This window comes from Falco cherrug, chromosome 2, assembly GCF_023634085.1.
Source record: "Falco cherrug isolate bFalChe1 chromosome 2, bFalChe1.pri, whole genome shotgun sequence".
In the NCBI taxonomy this organism is placed as follows: Eukaryota; Metazoa; Chordata; class Aves; order Falconiformes; family Falconidae; genus Falco; species Falco cherrug.
The window spans coordinates 118,835,826-118,851,810 of NC_073698.1; the positions used below are offsets into that span (position 1 = coordinate 118,835,826).

General features: G+C 44.6%; 1 long non-coding RNA gene across 3 annotated transcripts; it reads left to right on the top strand.

Annotated features, from left to right (window-relative positions):
• Positions 1 to 191: 191 nt before the first annotated feature.
• Positions 192 to 15,966, top strand: LOC114016217 (uncharacterized). 3 transcript variants are annotated; one of them, XR_008731042.1, is made up of 6 exons: positions 192 to 643; positions 5,123 to 5,387; positions 6,226 to 6,372; positions 6,593 to 6,726; positions 7,714 to 8,045; positions 15,897 to 15,966. It is a non-coding gene; the product is annotated as an uncharacterized LOC114016217 (long non-coding RNA). The 3 variants fall into 3 exon arrangements; XR_008731041.1 differs by lacking the exon at positions 15,897 to 15,966 and adding an exon at positions 13,931 to 14,108 and having other exon boundaries at positions 7,714 to 13,026; XR_003560561.2 differs by lacking the exon at positions 15,897 to 15,966 and having other exon boundaries at positions 7,714 to 14,108.
• The last annotated feature ends 19 nt before the right edge of the window (positions 15,967 to 15,985 follow it).

Sequence of the window (15,985 nt, forward strand, 5' to 3'; positions counted from 1 at the left end):
TATAGGGTTTCCTTTCCAAGACGTAAACTTCTGCTACTTAGATAAATGAGAGGTCACTGTCAGTGAGCTGATATGTGAAATACATGATCGTCCCACCACTTTGCTACTGCCAAGGTTTCTAGCAGCACAGGACTTTTACCTGCTGTAAACCCATGAGGAGAGGACACCTTTGTGCCAAAACAGGAGCAATATATAGGACTGCAAGGAAACTCGGGAATTATTCATGGTCACACTGGGTCTCAGCCTGTGGATAAGCACAGGATTTCAGTGTCCCTGCCCACCGTCGGAGGTTTGAAGATTGAAGATTATGATCAATTTAACTTGTATTCGTTGGCTGCCAAATAATTGCACTTTTTTCTCTGTGTAAGCCCCCCATGTTTTAGTTGTAGTTTGGGAAGAAGGGCTTGTAAGTGGAGATTAGCAAAGTCCTACTGTACACTTACGTTCCATTACTGTTGCTTCCAGGTCTGGAGGCGGCATTAAGCACGCTGCCTGGTGTGTGTAGTGTCCCCTGCCCCTTGGATGGAGATTCTTCACTTCCAACAAGACCGTGGCACTCAGAAGATTGCCTTCAGGCTTGTGTTTGCCATCCTCTTCAGTGATGAAGTCTTTAGCTCCAGCCTCTCTGTGTGCAGATGACGAGGTTAGTATCTTCTGGGTGTTGTTTAGAAGCTGCATGTTCCACTGGACTTCAAATTCAACCTGAGACAGAGACTTGGAATTGAAGATACAAATAAGTAGTGCTGATGTATTTATTAGAGGCTGTGCTGGGAAATTGCTTTACTGTCCTATAGGCTGTAGAAATACAGAGCACCCGGATCACTCCAAAAGGTTCATGTTTGTCGTTTTGCTCCTTACCAGTTAGTGTTTCAAAAGTAATCCTAGCTTTTCATGGTAGGTTAAAGACTTTTACACGTCCTGGTGTAATTGCTTACTAGCATTAACTATGCAATGGCTTAAAAATAGACTCTATTATAAGCCTAAACTGCCTGTTAGGGTTGTGGAAGCAGTACCATTCATATCGTGCAGCACCTTTGCGTAGCTGTGGAGCGGGGAGAGGCTGAGTGCTCGCCTGGCTGTGGTACCGCTACCACTTAGTCTGCCACTGGGGTTTTTGTGGAGGTGGATGGGAGAGATCTGTTCAGTTTGTCATTCATGCCAATTATTTATTTTGTGAAAAGACAGTTTTTGAGGGGACCCTACATGAACTAAGCTTTTCACCTCTGAAAATAGTCTTAAATTAGCGTTGATTAAGCAGCAGAGCTGGATACCCAAAGTACATGTGCTATACTTCATCCACTGAAGAAAGATTGAGTAACCTGCCTTTTTATAGAGGCAAGTGCAGTAGTACTGGTTGTTGTTTGGAGCACTCCCACTAGCACTAACCATCGTGGGCAAAGCAGGGTACCTGCTTTCTGCTCACACCTCGGAGGGACGTTACACACGTGCACATCACACTAGGATAACAGAATTATCAATCGTTGCTTGATTTTGATTAATGTCAAAGCACTGGAGATACCTAACTCCAAGTGAGCATCTTTGTGGGAGAGTCCTTTGAGCAGGTCTTGGTCTCTTTAGAGGGTGAGAGAGGTATTGCATTTTTTCAAGCTATTCAAGGGCTTAAAGGTTTTATCGTGAATTATTTCAGAGTAAGTTAACAGTGTGCTTAGTTTTCTGTGGAGCTGCAAAGTATACTTCTGAGTACTGAGCAGTGCTTGTGCTACATGAACTGTGAAGTACTTTACAGCAGCAAAGTACCCCCAAAGCTCAGCACACCTTTGTGCTCCTCAGGCCCTGGACCATTTCTGAACACGTTAAATTCAGATTCAGCTGCTCAAACATTACAGCCAGAAATTGTCCTATCCACGTTTGTTTCTTGAATCAAGAAAACTATGCCTTTTCTGCTCATTTTTTAGTGAAAAATAGCTAAAGATTTCTTCACCTGAAGTTGAAAGCCTACAGAACTGTCTGAGATGTGACTAATTTGGGTGTCTCAGGAGGACACGCAACCAAGGCAAGGGTCTATCTGGAATAATGACCACGATGAGTGAAAGGTGGGTTTTAGGTTAGGACCATGGGAAGCAGACGGCTGTGTGTGCAACAGGCCTGAGGGCACATCAGTGCTTCTGCGGAACAGGTGTAGTTCAGTTTACCCTTCTAATGTTCACAGTCAGAACAATCGCCACATTCTTGGGCAAGGGGCATTGAAGAAGTTGGTGAAGAAAAGATGGAGCCTTTCAGCTAACTCATGAGAACTGTGGTTCAAAAGTAAACTCTGGCTTTTGTAATCAAGACGGATATTATTTCCTAAGAGAAAAACAAGAATTATTTCTTCTTCCTTTTTTAATTAGTACACTTCTCCAAAAATTGGGCATAATAATTAATCTGAAAGCTTTATGGAATAACAAATGTAAACTTCTATCATATAATATTTAATTACGAATGTCATGCTTCCTTTTTTTTTTTTAATTGGCTTTTATTTATAAGGTTCTGCAGATCACTTTAATGGCTTTTCAGTTATTTTTCAATTAATTGGTTTTGGTTTCCATGCTCCCTTCTTATGGATGTCTGCAGATTACTTTATGGATGAGTGAGGAGGAGTGTTGCAGAAGGTTCTTCTTCCATTTTTTTTTTCTGAAAAACAAGCTGGTGAAATGGAGTCAAGCATTCAGCATAAATTAAAAGCTCGCACACATGAAATCTGGAAAGCAGTTAGTAACTGTAACTTTAGCTGTTATGACAGAACTGCATTGATGCCCTGGAAACAATATACTTGGTGAGTAATTAAAGTTTCGAGGAATTGCCTTGCTGCCAGGGAATGGCTGGAAGTATAGGGGCTTCAGATGTAGCCCAAGAATCCCACCCAGCTCCTGGATCCTTATGGTTAAATTGGAATGTGTTTTACTCTCAGTATTAGGGGGAGGGGGTAACCAAAAAAACCCACAAAGTATAAGTGGAATTTTTACAAAAATTGAGACAAAAACTCAGATAGAGGTCAGCTGCCTTTATTTGCCCCACCTCTGCAATTGCTTCCCAGAAAAGCCGTGGCCTGCCGTAGCAGCAGGACACAGTATGCAGTTACACGGTACAAGTTGCTTGTGATGCCATGTTGCCTTTTGAACTGCTAAATGAAGTTTTTAATTACTGAAGCTTTGTGTCTGAAGGCAGCCAATATTTAATGTTCCAAGAGCGGATAAACGTTTCCTGTGACCCATAAACCTGTGGGTTTTCTCTGTTGCCTGAAAAAAAAAAATATGCCACCATTTGTTTTCCTAGATGGTGGGAAAGAATCTGCATCCCATTGGTAATCGGTAAACCATTTAGTTTGATTATTTCTCGTGTTTGGCTTCTTCTGTTGCACTGCATGAGTCTATGTGGAACAACAGTGCTGTCCTGAGCTAAAGAACAGTAAATGGCAGGTGGAAAGGGGTTCCACGCTCGGCAAAACGTGGAATGATCATGAAAATGATCAACATTCTTGCAAGTCATGAAGGTCTTTCTGAAATAGCTGGTGGTTCACTAAGCAGAACCACAAGCAGTGACCTGAAGGAGGCACACTTAGGCACGAATCTATTTTAATAAGTGTCTCTTTTGCTTCAGAGGCAGACAGACCAAAAGCTGAGCTGATTATAATTAAACAGGCTCCAACAGCAACAACAAAACTTGTTTTAGCGTGTGAAACTATGGTTACCAAATTTCAGATTTCTCTTACAAAACTGAATGTCTGATCAAGAACATGAGCTTTTTGCATAAAACTGGGATAAATGCAAGTGCCCATCAAGAATTCTGGAAGCTCAAGTGTGCCTCATCCTCAGAATGTAAAATGTATTAATATTGCAGTTGTTGTAATGAAATGCCAGTCTTTCCCATTGTAAAACTCAAAACTGTTTTTTTAATTTTTCCCTCGGGTCTGGAAATGGAGAAAGCACAGACTCTGAGCAGTGTAACAGGAAAAATGTGACAATTCCCTGAAGACTGAAATGTAGAGTCTTAGACTAAGTTTGAGGTCATGAAAGGTGCTGTTGAAAACGAAGGTTTTTAAGATAGTGGGAAATAATGCAGAGATGATTTCAAATTCAGTTGAGACCAATTTGCTGTAATTTTGCATGCATATTAAGTAGTAAGACAATTTGGGGTGGGGGAAGGAGGAGGAGAAGGTAGGAGCAAGTGAGACATACTCAGCTGAAGAGTAATACATCCCACGTTTTACTAAATCAAGGAGAAAAAGGAGCAAGCCCGTCTGGGCTTTGAGCATTGCCTGCCTACAGCAGACAGGCAAGCTGCTCCGGGGAGCCCTGCACGGCTCGTGGCTCGCACGTGGCACTTCAGTATAGAGTGGTATGAAATTATGACTTAATGACTAGAAGTGGGCCCTGTCCCTGAAATCTGAAAGTGATGGAGATGGTTCAGAGCTGTGTCAGGAGCTGCTGTTCGAATTGGGTGAAAAGGACAGATTGCAGTCCATGCTGGAAGCAGGTTACCTCCGGAGTCCTGTGGTGACACGCACCAGGGACCGTGTTTGGTCTGTTTTCACTGCAGTGTCCAGGTCTTTAGAGTGCATGTATAGATATGATGCTCTTGTGATACAGAGAAGAGCCAGCATCTCTGTTCTATAGACAGAAACTGAAATGCAGAATAAAAATTCTCTGCTCACTGCACCGCTATGAAATGCCTTTGGAGCCAAAGTTCAACCCTGCTACACCTCACACCTCAAACGGCAGCAACTCCGAGTGTGTGAGACAGTGGCGGGGGTGGGTTTAGGTTTTTCAGGAATTATGGCAGCAATTTCAGATCTTACTAGGGTCAGTGAGATGTGGGGGTATGTTTTGAGGACTATGATCCTGAATTACAAGTATTAACTGAATGCAATTCCTGTGTCTGAATAGATACATGATACACAGTGTGTTTCTCTGCTGCAGTCCCTGGGGGATTTGATGTAACAGGTGTGTCCTGGCTGCAGCCATTCCCATGGAGCATAACTTGTATTAAATTTAACTAAAGCCTGGTTAATTAAAAATGGCAGAGAGATGCTTGTAAACATCTGTGTGGCAGCTCAGCAGCTAGCTTGCAGAAGTGGGAGACTTGCAGCTGGAGGGATTGATGCTGTCTGGCACTTTTACAGGGCTTTGGACCACCGCCTGGGTGCTGTGGGTGATGCACACTCCCCCTCGCCGGCAGCATCTCACCTGCCACATCGTGCCAGCCTGCTGCCATGCCAGAGGCGTGCGGCGTGGCTGCCTAAACCAGCCATCAAGAAACATCAATGAGAAGGGCAAACTGCTGTAAGTCCTGGAAGGCGCTGCTCCGCTGGGAAAAGGGCGCTGCTCCTGCAGGCTGCAGGGCTGTCCTCTGCGAGGGACCTTGGGAGCCTCAAAACGGGCTTGGAGGTAGAGCTGTGGTGTGAACAGCAGAGATTTGGGGCAGACCTCTCTGGCTTCCTAAAGAACAAAGTAAATTGTATACCCTGCACATCTTGGCCTTTGTAGAGTGGTTTGGGTTATGGGGCAGGGAGGAGAGGTGCTGGCTGGTTGAGATCCCACCAGCAAGCTATTTGCTTAGTGTCACCTCATCTAATCCGACCCAGCGAAGCAAAGCAAATGACCGGCACCTCTTGTATCAGTGCCGCTAGAAGCTCCCGAGACTAACCACACAGGTCCTCTGGCCTTTTGCTTGTTGCATGAGCTGATGTCGGCGTAGGACAGTGGAAGGAAACACTGCTGCCTCCATTTGAGCAACTCCTACCAACCATGGTTCCTCCAGTCTTGGTGAGCGTATTAAACACAGACTGCAGCAGGGAGTGCTGACGGCACGTTGCGTGCTGTGGCTGTGCGGGGCTGTTCCGTCAGAACAGGGCAGGGAAATACATTCCCTCCATCCTCAGAGATGAAAACTCTCTGTCTAAACTAGGTGGTACAAAATCCCCTTCTCCACAGAATACTTTTTTTTTAATTTTGTTTAAGTTAGTGAGGAAGTTAGCTATTACAAATGCTTCAAGGTATCATCTTGATTATCTCCTGGAAGCAGCAGGATTTAAAAAAGTTCATTTTCTGACTAGCATGCACTTGTTGGCTGGAGGAAAGCGTGCCTGGAACCAAGCCGTGCGCACCCTGCCACACCTCACAGCTGCATTACGTTGTAATTCCTGTCTCTCCCCACCAACCAAGATACTTCAGACTGCTTCACCAAATAGCTTTGGCTTTTTTTTTTTTTTTTCCCCTTCACCAGCAAACCGTTCTCATGCCTAGGAAAATATGGAAAAGAAAACTGGCAGCTGAGGTGACAAGTCACTGCAAAAGCAAGACAAATGAATTCACTGAAACTCTCACTGTGTTTCCCGTAAATGAGCAGAAGAAAGGTTTGAGTGTTCCCGTGGTAAGTTAAGCTCTTTTTATCAGTTTGTTCTCTCTTGCCCAAATCCCTCGGTCACCTTTAACTGGGGGAAGAAGGGCAAAGGAACAGCAGACGTAAGGTACTGGTGGATGGGAATGTTAAGTGTTCCCTTTGCTGAGGCCATCCTTTTCCCAGCTTGTCTTGCTGAGAGGCTGGAAGAGCTTTAGAGCCTTTTCTCCAACAGAGATGCTTTTCCACCTAGGACTCGCGATGGCTACCTGGCTCAGCACAGGAACCTGTCCGTGTGGCAGCCCGGTGTGAGCGGAGGCAGACGTCCTCGTTAATGCCACAACAGAGCCAACCTACCTCTGGCTGGAAGGAAATCCTAAAGGCAGGGTAGGCTGGGCTGGGGGGTGGGGGTGGGGGTGGGTGGGCTATCTCTACAAAAGCCGCCAGGGATGAAGAGTCCAGTTTATCCCTCCTCTGATTGCATCTCTACTATTCCCTGCCCAAAGCCTTGCTCAGTCTCTTCCCAGCTGCTCCAACTAATGCATTTCTCTTCTGCGTGCCTGCAAAAGCCTGGAAGAGAAAAGGAGAAGGTAGTGTGTACGCAGTAGAGGCCCTCAGGGCGTGTGAGGGATGGCAAGGGTATGGAAAACTGAGGGGCAGCCTGGACCAAACAAATCTTTCTGATTTACTAGACCAAATGCAGAACCTCTGAAGACTGCCATTACCCTACAGCTGAATTACCGACTCTGGCAAAGCGGAAAGGACACAAGTTTCTCACTCACTTATGCAGGGCTTCTCAGTGGGGAAAAAAAGCATTAACCACAGAGGAAACAAACCTAGACTGTTCTTACAGAGACTGGTGGGGGAGGGTGGAGGTGGGAAGACCGTAACGAACAGAGTAATGAAGTAAGCCCATGGGTATCATCAGTCTGTAGGTAAATAATTTCAAAACAACCTTTAGCCTCAGGGAGATGATGTTTCATTTAGACGTTGAATGAGCCCGCTGCATCAGCAAATCCCTCTCTCGGGGTTACCATTTATTCCTGCCTCGTGTCGAACTCTGTTACAGGCTGCAAGCAATGAAAATTGCAGACTGAAATTATTAGTGTTTGTTAAATGTTTGCACTGGGCTGATAAAGTTCAGTGAGCTATATTTGATGCTTCTTGGAAATATGTGAATGATACAATGGTTATGGTTTTAGTCATTTGTGAACCTCTCCGACTTCATCACAACTCACCTAGCAATTCTGTCCTTCTACTTGAAATAAGATTGCACAGTCTAGTAGCTAACCAAGTACCATGCGCTGGTTGTTCGCTTGTGGGTGGTTTTTCTTCGAGGGCTCGGCCAACAGAACCTCCCCCGTTTGTTTCCAGGCTTTAGCAATCCAGAGGAGTCCCCTGTAAGCAGCACCCTGTCGAGGCAGCCGTGGGCATGGCCACGGTAGGAGTACTGCGTGGTCCAAAGGGGAACGCCGAGGGAGGAAGGCACCCAGGGTTAAGGTGTGTTAAACATGTGGAAAACTCTCCGGTGGATTGCACACAACCTTTTGCAACCAATACAAGTTGAAGAGAAGAATTCCAAGTGCAAATCTTCTAACCCTTGTTAATCTCAGGCACTGCTTATTTGTTGGAAGCAGTTCCCTCTGACAATTGAAATGCTTGGAATTACAGTGGATTGGTAACAAAAAATGACATGCTCACCAAAGGTAAGAGATACCATCTCCAATTTCATTAATGCTGTGCGTTATCTCTTACTGTTCCTCTTCGGAAAACAAGTTATAAAATCTGGGTTCTAACAGGTTTTGCTCATAAGCAGTGTGGAGGGGCATTTCACTTCTGTAGCCCGCTCTGAGCTGACTTAGAGCTTGTGAGAGACTCTTTGCAGGTTTAATCCTCTATGTCTGGGCAGTAATTGTGACGGTTGTCACAGTGAGTCCCAAACCAGGGGGTGAAGAGGCCAAACGGTCCTGCTTTGTTGAGGTTATTTGAATGTTGGGCTTGTCTATGCTGAATTGAGCTCAGGCAGTTGGTCTGGTGTATAGCCTGGTTCTGTGGTATCGGTGTGCCTGCGGAGAAAGACGTAGTACAAAGAAGTGTTGAATTGTTCAGGAACCCTTCCTGATGTAAAGGGCTACTCACTACCTTCTGTGTCACCAAGCGGTTCTTTCAGCCAGCACCTATGTATGAAGCATAAGCAAACGTTCAGGTCTGCTCCTGGATGTTCCCAGATACCCAATGGTTTAGGACTTCCGTTCCAAAAGCAAAAATACAGGACAATTCTAAGCCTTGCTCGGAAATGTACCTGCTTATCCTCTTTAGCACATGCCCCAACATTGGCCTGTGTTATTTCTTGTAATATAATAGCACATGCTTTATTCAAAAGCAAGGATATGGTGCATAAAGATCTTGAGAACCCTGAGCTATCGCATGACTGTGCAAATGGTTTTCTGCCATATCGCTCTGCTTTGCTCTATTTGAACTGGAATTTCTTTGCGGGGTCAATGCTTATCTGTAACAGGCAGCCTGATAGGCTGCATGAAGAGCAAATGATGCCTGTCAGACCGGAAAGCACACCAGTTCTTCCTTCCTGATGGGGAGCACACAATCACAGCGAGCCTCTGGACAGTCTCAGAAAGGTTAGGACACCAACGGGGGATCTGTTTTTGAAGTCGGCAGAACAGGACTGTTGGGAAAGTGTCACACTAGGACACTGATATAAAGAAGAAATCTTTTGAAAAGCACTGGCTTCATGCCCAACCATCATGGAGAAATTTCCGTAGAGTAGCTGTGTGGACCTTGGTAATGTGAGCAAGGAGATATATGGTGATGCCACTCTTAAGTACAAAGAACATATCTAAAAGGCTGGGTCGGGGTACAGAGGTCAAAGGCATTATGAAAGGACCCACTGACCATATCACAGTCACTTTAAAAAGTGAAATAATGCTTAGCTTGAGAAGTTGCGGAAAAGCCCCAGTTTCAAGTCCATATTTTCAGTCACGTGCTGTTGAATCCTGTGACGGCAAAATAAAATGAGCACTAAATATTTTGCTCAAAAAGTGGTTTAAGAGCAACCCTCCAGCTTTTTAGCCAGCATCCTCAGTATGATGCATGTTTGCACTTCTCTAAGGAAAAACTGTGATTGCTGGAAATAAGTTCTTCTACTTCTTCTAAAGCACAGCTTGATTTGACACTTGAGACAGAAGTTCTCTGTCCAGTCTGGCGATGCGGCATTGCCCCACGGGACATCAGGCTTATTACTTCAGGGTCCCTACAACAGAATTGCCAACAACCAAACTGCCATCTAAACAGTTCTTAGGACTGGCAAGTAAGCACCACGCAGCCACTCGCTGTGCCCCAGTGGAATGGGGGAGAGAATGGGAAGGATAAAAGTGCAAAAACTCGTGGGCTGGGATAAGGACAGTTCAACGGGCAAAGCCAAAGTGGCGTGCCCAAGCAGAGCCACCCGAGGAATCCCTTCCCCCTGCCACGGCAGGCAGGGGCTCAGCCCCCCCAGGGCAGCAGGGCTCAGCACGCGGGACGGGGCTGGGGAAGGCAAACGCCATCGCTCCCAGCGTGTCCCCCCTCCTGCTTGCCCAGCTTTATGTGCGGAGCGTGGTGTTACATGGTCTGGGATATCCCCTTGGGCAGCGGGGGGCAGCTGTCCCGGCCGTGCCCCCCAGCCAGCTCGCTGCTTGGAAGTAAGGAGCAATAACAAAAGCTTCCCTGTGTTACTAACACTGTTTCCAGCACAAATCCAAAACGTAGCCCTGTATTAGCTGCTATGAAGAAAATTAACTCTACCCCAGCCAAAACCAGCTCAAGCCCACAAACTGCATCAGAAGCAGGTAGGTGACATCAAGGGAGACGCAGAAGCAGCTGCTGCTGAAGGAGGTGCAGCAAAAGACATCAGTGATTCAATGACGCTCATCGAAATGAATAGTCTGTAAATCTGTACTCGTGCAGTACCTGTTGCAGACAAACAAGGTGGCACGTGGGCAGCAAAAGAAGCAAGGACAATAGCTGAGGCTCTTGGGCTCGGTAAAGAGGCTGGGCTCCAAGAGAAACTTGCCATTCGGTAACTACTTGCACTCAACTAACCCCATTACATTATAAGCAAAAAAAAAAAAAAAAAAAAAAAAATTAAATTCAAGTAAAAGCCAGGGAAAGCCCTAGGGAAAGTTCCGAGTTAAAATGCTGAAAGCTTGTAATGAGTCCTTTGATTTTAGAAGTTGTACACAGCTCCAGCAAACCCTGGGCCTGTGAAGCATGTCCTGACAAAATAGAATAAAATGCAGGTTTTGCCCTTAGGCAAAAGAAAAATAAATAGGAAGTTGAATTGATTTCTAGCAAATGTAACAAATCTACGTAACTTGTATCTGAATTATCAGAAAAGGGAGGAAAATATTCAGGCCCTGCCTTCAGAAGTATAGGAGTGCTTAATTAGATGGCTGGGATGAACATTAGCGACTCTGCACCGCCTGCCGGGAGGGATTACCGCACCGCTGTCTGCACGACCACCACGGGGATGCCAGGCTCTGCCTGAACAACCACAGCCTCATTTTGCATGTAGAGAGTGAACGGAAGTTTTCCAGGCCAGTCAAAGTGCAAATAAGTGTGATTCATCATAGCAGGTGGATAGCGTATCAATAGAATATCAGGTTGATATCGTATCAATACAATATCAGGTGGATATTGTATCAATATAATATCAGGTGGATATTGTATCAATATAATATTAGGTGGATATCGTATCAATATAATATCATGTAGAAATCCATATCATATCAGGTAAATATATAAATATAATATCAGGTAGATTTCGTATCAATATGGTATCAGGTGGATATCAATATACTATCAGGTAGATATCATATCAATATACTATCAGGTGGATATCGTATCAATATAATATTTTATTTTCCCTAATGTAGCAACAAGCCAAATGTGACTTTGTGGTTTGGAATCTGGAGTGTTAGATTTCAGCCATAATACACTGACATTAAATCTGTACATAAATGCCATTTAAGGACAAGAAGCAGGTAGACTTTGCTGGCGTAGCTTTCTGGTAAACAGAATGAATTTTCAGATCTCTGAGGAGCACGGTGTAATAACTGATAAATAAGAGGCTGAATTATTCAAGTGCCATTTTTTACCGTAATGTGCATCATCAGATTTTTTATTCTTGTCTTTGAACAAAGAGGTGAGGCAAGGGAGCTGGGACCAAAAAGCTGCAACTGCCGTGGCACTAACAAGAAGCGCTTTCACTTTTGGTTTTCTCTGGACATGGGCAGTTAAAAAGGTGGTATTCGTTTTGCGAAATATTAACTAGATTACTTCAAATGTGCTTCTCATTTAATTAAAATTTCTAGCTGGGGGTAGGTCAGAACATCGTCTCATCGATGCTGAGGCAAGAAGCAGGTATAAACTGATTTATTGCTGTAATTCTGTGCCTGCCTTGGTCCATCCGTTTCCCAAAGTCATATGGCAGCCGAACTGCACCTAATGGTGAGTTGCTGGAGGGGATTTTTGATCTCAAAACTCCACGGATTGTGATCAGGAATTCCACCATGATGTTGCTTGTGTAGCAGCAGATTTACACAACAGCAACAACAAAATACACTTGTTGATCTAAACCACTCCTCCTTAGGCTGTTCGGGGCTGGAGGGTAAGCCAGCCAGAAGTGCTCGGTACACCAGCAACAACTGGAGCCTGACTGGTTTCACCTGGCAGCACGGGACAGCAAATGCCACGAGCACCAGGCACCTGTGACACAGGTTGGTGTGAGGGAACGTTCAAGCCCACTTCTGAGGACAGGGCACTGGTAGCATCTCAGCGTGGAGGCATCTGCTAAAGCTCCTTCTTGCTATGAAATTTGCCATTGTAGGTGTCCAAACCAGGTGATTAGTCTTGGAGGAAGATCAGGGATATCAGAAGAATTAAATGTAGCGCTTGAAAACCCGCTGTGCCAGGCTGTTGCGTCGCTGTTGGGGCTCTGTGTGGGTGTGCAGCCCAGCACATGGAACGTGGCATTCTGCACAACAGGAGGGAGAAGGGTACCTGGGCTGGGTGATGTCCTCCTGCTGCTGCAGTGCGTGTGCATGCTTAAGCACGTGTCACCGCATCACCTGACAGTCAGCTGAGGTCAAGGGGCTTGCTTTTTAAACATGGTGTTGCTGCTTATGTGGTTTAAAGCTTAAGTTTCCTTTCTTAATCTATCCAAGAATTTACTAATTATATCTTACAGTTGGCATGTCATGTTTTCCCACTGAAACCTGAAATACAAAATTTTGAGTCAGCAGGACTTGTTTATGGTGTTTGTATGAATTATCTTTACACCACAAGGGTCTCTGGTCCCCTTTGGGTACTGTAAAGAAATGAGCAACATGGAGAGATTTGTGTAGGACTTCATGGAATTCACTTGTGATCATTACTCTGGGGTTCTACAATCATTTCTCCCAGTCGTCTATACCATCGTGGTTGACGAGCGTGCTAACAAATGGCTATCACCAAGCCTGAACAAGCTGCACCCGCTCTTTGGATGACAGAATCTGAACTGCCTGCCTGAGGCGTAGCACGGGGTGCTTGACTTCAGCTTCTCCTTCATGTTGTTGCCGTGGAATCACCCTTGTGCAAATCGGAAACCTCTGACTTGACGTTAGGGACGGGGCGTAGCTTTGCAGCGCAGCGGTGAGTGGCAGAACAGCTTTGCTGTGTGACCACAAACAATTTTTTTTTGCTTGATAACTTTATCCCTGCTGTTGTGTCTTCATGATAACATTTGTCCGTATCTCCTGTTGGAACACAGTGTGCTCACATAATGATAAAACATACCACTATTTAAAAGTATATTAACTGATATATATAGTATATCATAAGTATATATACTATATTTATATAGTACATACCATAAGTATATATGAGAGAGGATTATATCATGCGCCGGTCTTCTTGGTGGGTTGGAACAGATCGAGCTTCTTAGTAGAAGAAGCTACTAGTGTTCTCTCGTCCTAATTCCATAGCGTTTTTAGAGCTGATATCCAACTGCAGCCCAAACAGACAGAATAATTATCCAAAAAGCTAAGCCTGATCTTTCATCATGATAACGATCACACTGCTTTCCATTAAGGAAATAATGTTATTCAGGAGGTGACTAAATGCCAGCCTCTCTGATAGCGTAGCAGACCCCTGTGATCTTGAACCTACTTTTGCTTTGCGCATCACCCTCCACCTACACTAGCGTTTCTGCAAGTAGCAATCCTGAATAGTACTGCAGATTGGAAAACTGATTTATATTTTAGCACTTTTAAAAGATGTTCATTTAAAATGGAAGGAGAAAAAAAAAATATCTCTACTGATTTAAGATGTTGGATAACATATCCCTCCATGCCTTTAGCAAGATGATGTCTAGCAGTGAACTCACCAACACTGATTGATCACACAGACACCCAGCAATTGTGAACGGCTAATTAACCCTTCAGTTAAGCATTTCTAATCAGACAAAACAACCTGATTATAGGTACTACATCCTGAGAGTACAGGGGCTGCATGGTAGTCCAGTGAGCCCCTAATGAGCTAAATCACTTTATTTTAGGAGAGAACATACAAGAGTAACCAGCTGGCTGTATTTGCAGCATTGACTGCGAAGAAACTGAAGAGATCTGGTGAAGCACAAGCTTGCATTGTGACCCAAGGGGTAAATAAGCAATATAAATATGGCTATGATTTTTTAGGTATGTGTACGTATGTGTGTGTATGTATATATGTGTATATATACACACACACATATGTGTGTGTATATATATATATATATCTGTATCACGTCTGATATATAAAGAACTGGAAGCTAGCCACTTGGTAGCTGTGAATTCTTGCCCAATTAGCAATGCAAACACTTAATAGGGTTGTTAATGTTTGATTAATCGTTATTATATAGACTCACAGTGCCATCTAGAGACCGCGTCCAGATTTTGAACAGCTTTCAGACCTGATGTTAGAGGAACAGAGAAGTCTTTATTGTCATACTGAAGGTTTCATACGTTACTCCCGGAGCTCGCTGCCTTTCACTGAAACAATGCCTTGCTTTGTGGTTATTAGTATTATTCCGTTTTGAACATGGGCTTATCGAGTGACAAGCCTTTGTGGGTGTTTCTTTTTGCAACCTGATCTTAAATATGAAAATGTGAAGAAGACTGGGGACTGGTGGAAGTGGGCTTAAACAAAACTAACCCTGACAATCAAGCCCAATCCCTGATGTGACCTGAACTGCAGCTGTGTTGTTACACTCCAGAAGGCACCATGCTCTTGCAAGATAATCCTTGTGAACTTCCAGGCTAATGCAGGTGGCACGTGTTTTCCCGTGCTGAGTTTATTGGGATGGGGGTAAGGCTCAGATGGGCAGTGCTTTGTATTTCCAGCCTTTCTGGTGAGGCTTGTACTGGGCAGCCTGCCTGCTTGCTGCTGGCCAACATGCTGTTTTCAAGCACACAGCTTCACAGCCGTTGCAAGAAAGGGGATGCTGCAGGCACAGCCGAGCAAGCCTCTGGGGAGCCTTACTTCTGCTCTGTGCTGTAGGGAAAAAATACTTGGCAAAAGCCACTTATCAGAAGGACCAAGGTAAACAATCTGGGATGAGCAATGGAGAGAAATAACACATTTTTAAAAAATTTTACTGATTTTTTTTATAAATATTAAAAAATGGTTTTTTATTAAACCCAAGAGACCTAATTAATGTCCTGTAATGACAAGAAACCAGTCTGAATTTTCCTGAAGCATGAGTTGAGATCTGCCACGGTAAACAGTCACAGCTGTGTCAGAAAGTTTGGGATTCAGGTGGCCCCAGGGTGAAGAGCCAGCGCCAGGAGCTGGGTGGCACGGCAATGTAGATCTTCCATGGCCATAGCTTGTGTCCTTCAGTCAGGCATCCAAAATCCGTTGGGTTATGTCTCTTGTCTCTGCAGAGAAGGTACAAATGTTTCATTTAACCCCCAAAAGGACACTCAGGACCCACAGAGGTGCTGTCATTTGTGCTTATCCTTCCCGTTCTTGGCACTTTGATAGAGAAGGGAGAGGAAGGTTTGAAAGCCTGGGAAGCTGTATAGATTATTTAGGGAAGTCCAGTTATTCCACTGTACTGGCAATCCCACGCTCAGCCCTTCTCAGTGCCCGTACAGCATATCAAAGCTGAGATGACAGCTACTCCCAGCCCTCCCAGTTTTTTACTTTACACTGGATGCTTGAATATAGGTGTTGTCTTTGTGTACTGTGCAAGCTTAAAAGCTTCTTTTCTTCCCTTTAAAGTAGAGTGTAAATGGGGATCGGGTAGCCAAATGATAACAATAAAATACTGTGTGGGTTGAAAAAAGAAAAATCACTGGCAGGCAACACTTGGTCTACCTGGACCCTCATGCCTCCCAAAAGCACGTCTCTACATCTTCTTGAACAAATTGCTCTTCCCTTGGCAGAGGGAGACTCTGCTTCTTGCTGCTCCAGGGATGAGCATGTGAGGGTGTTTAGCTATCACAACCTGGTCTCACTATGTTGTTTTTGTCCCATGAAAGGTTTTTTCTCTTCTGGAAATGAAGGCAGAATGGTGCGAGGAGCTTGGTGACTACCCCAGCCGACCCTGGAGCTGTGCATAGCTGCACCC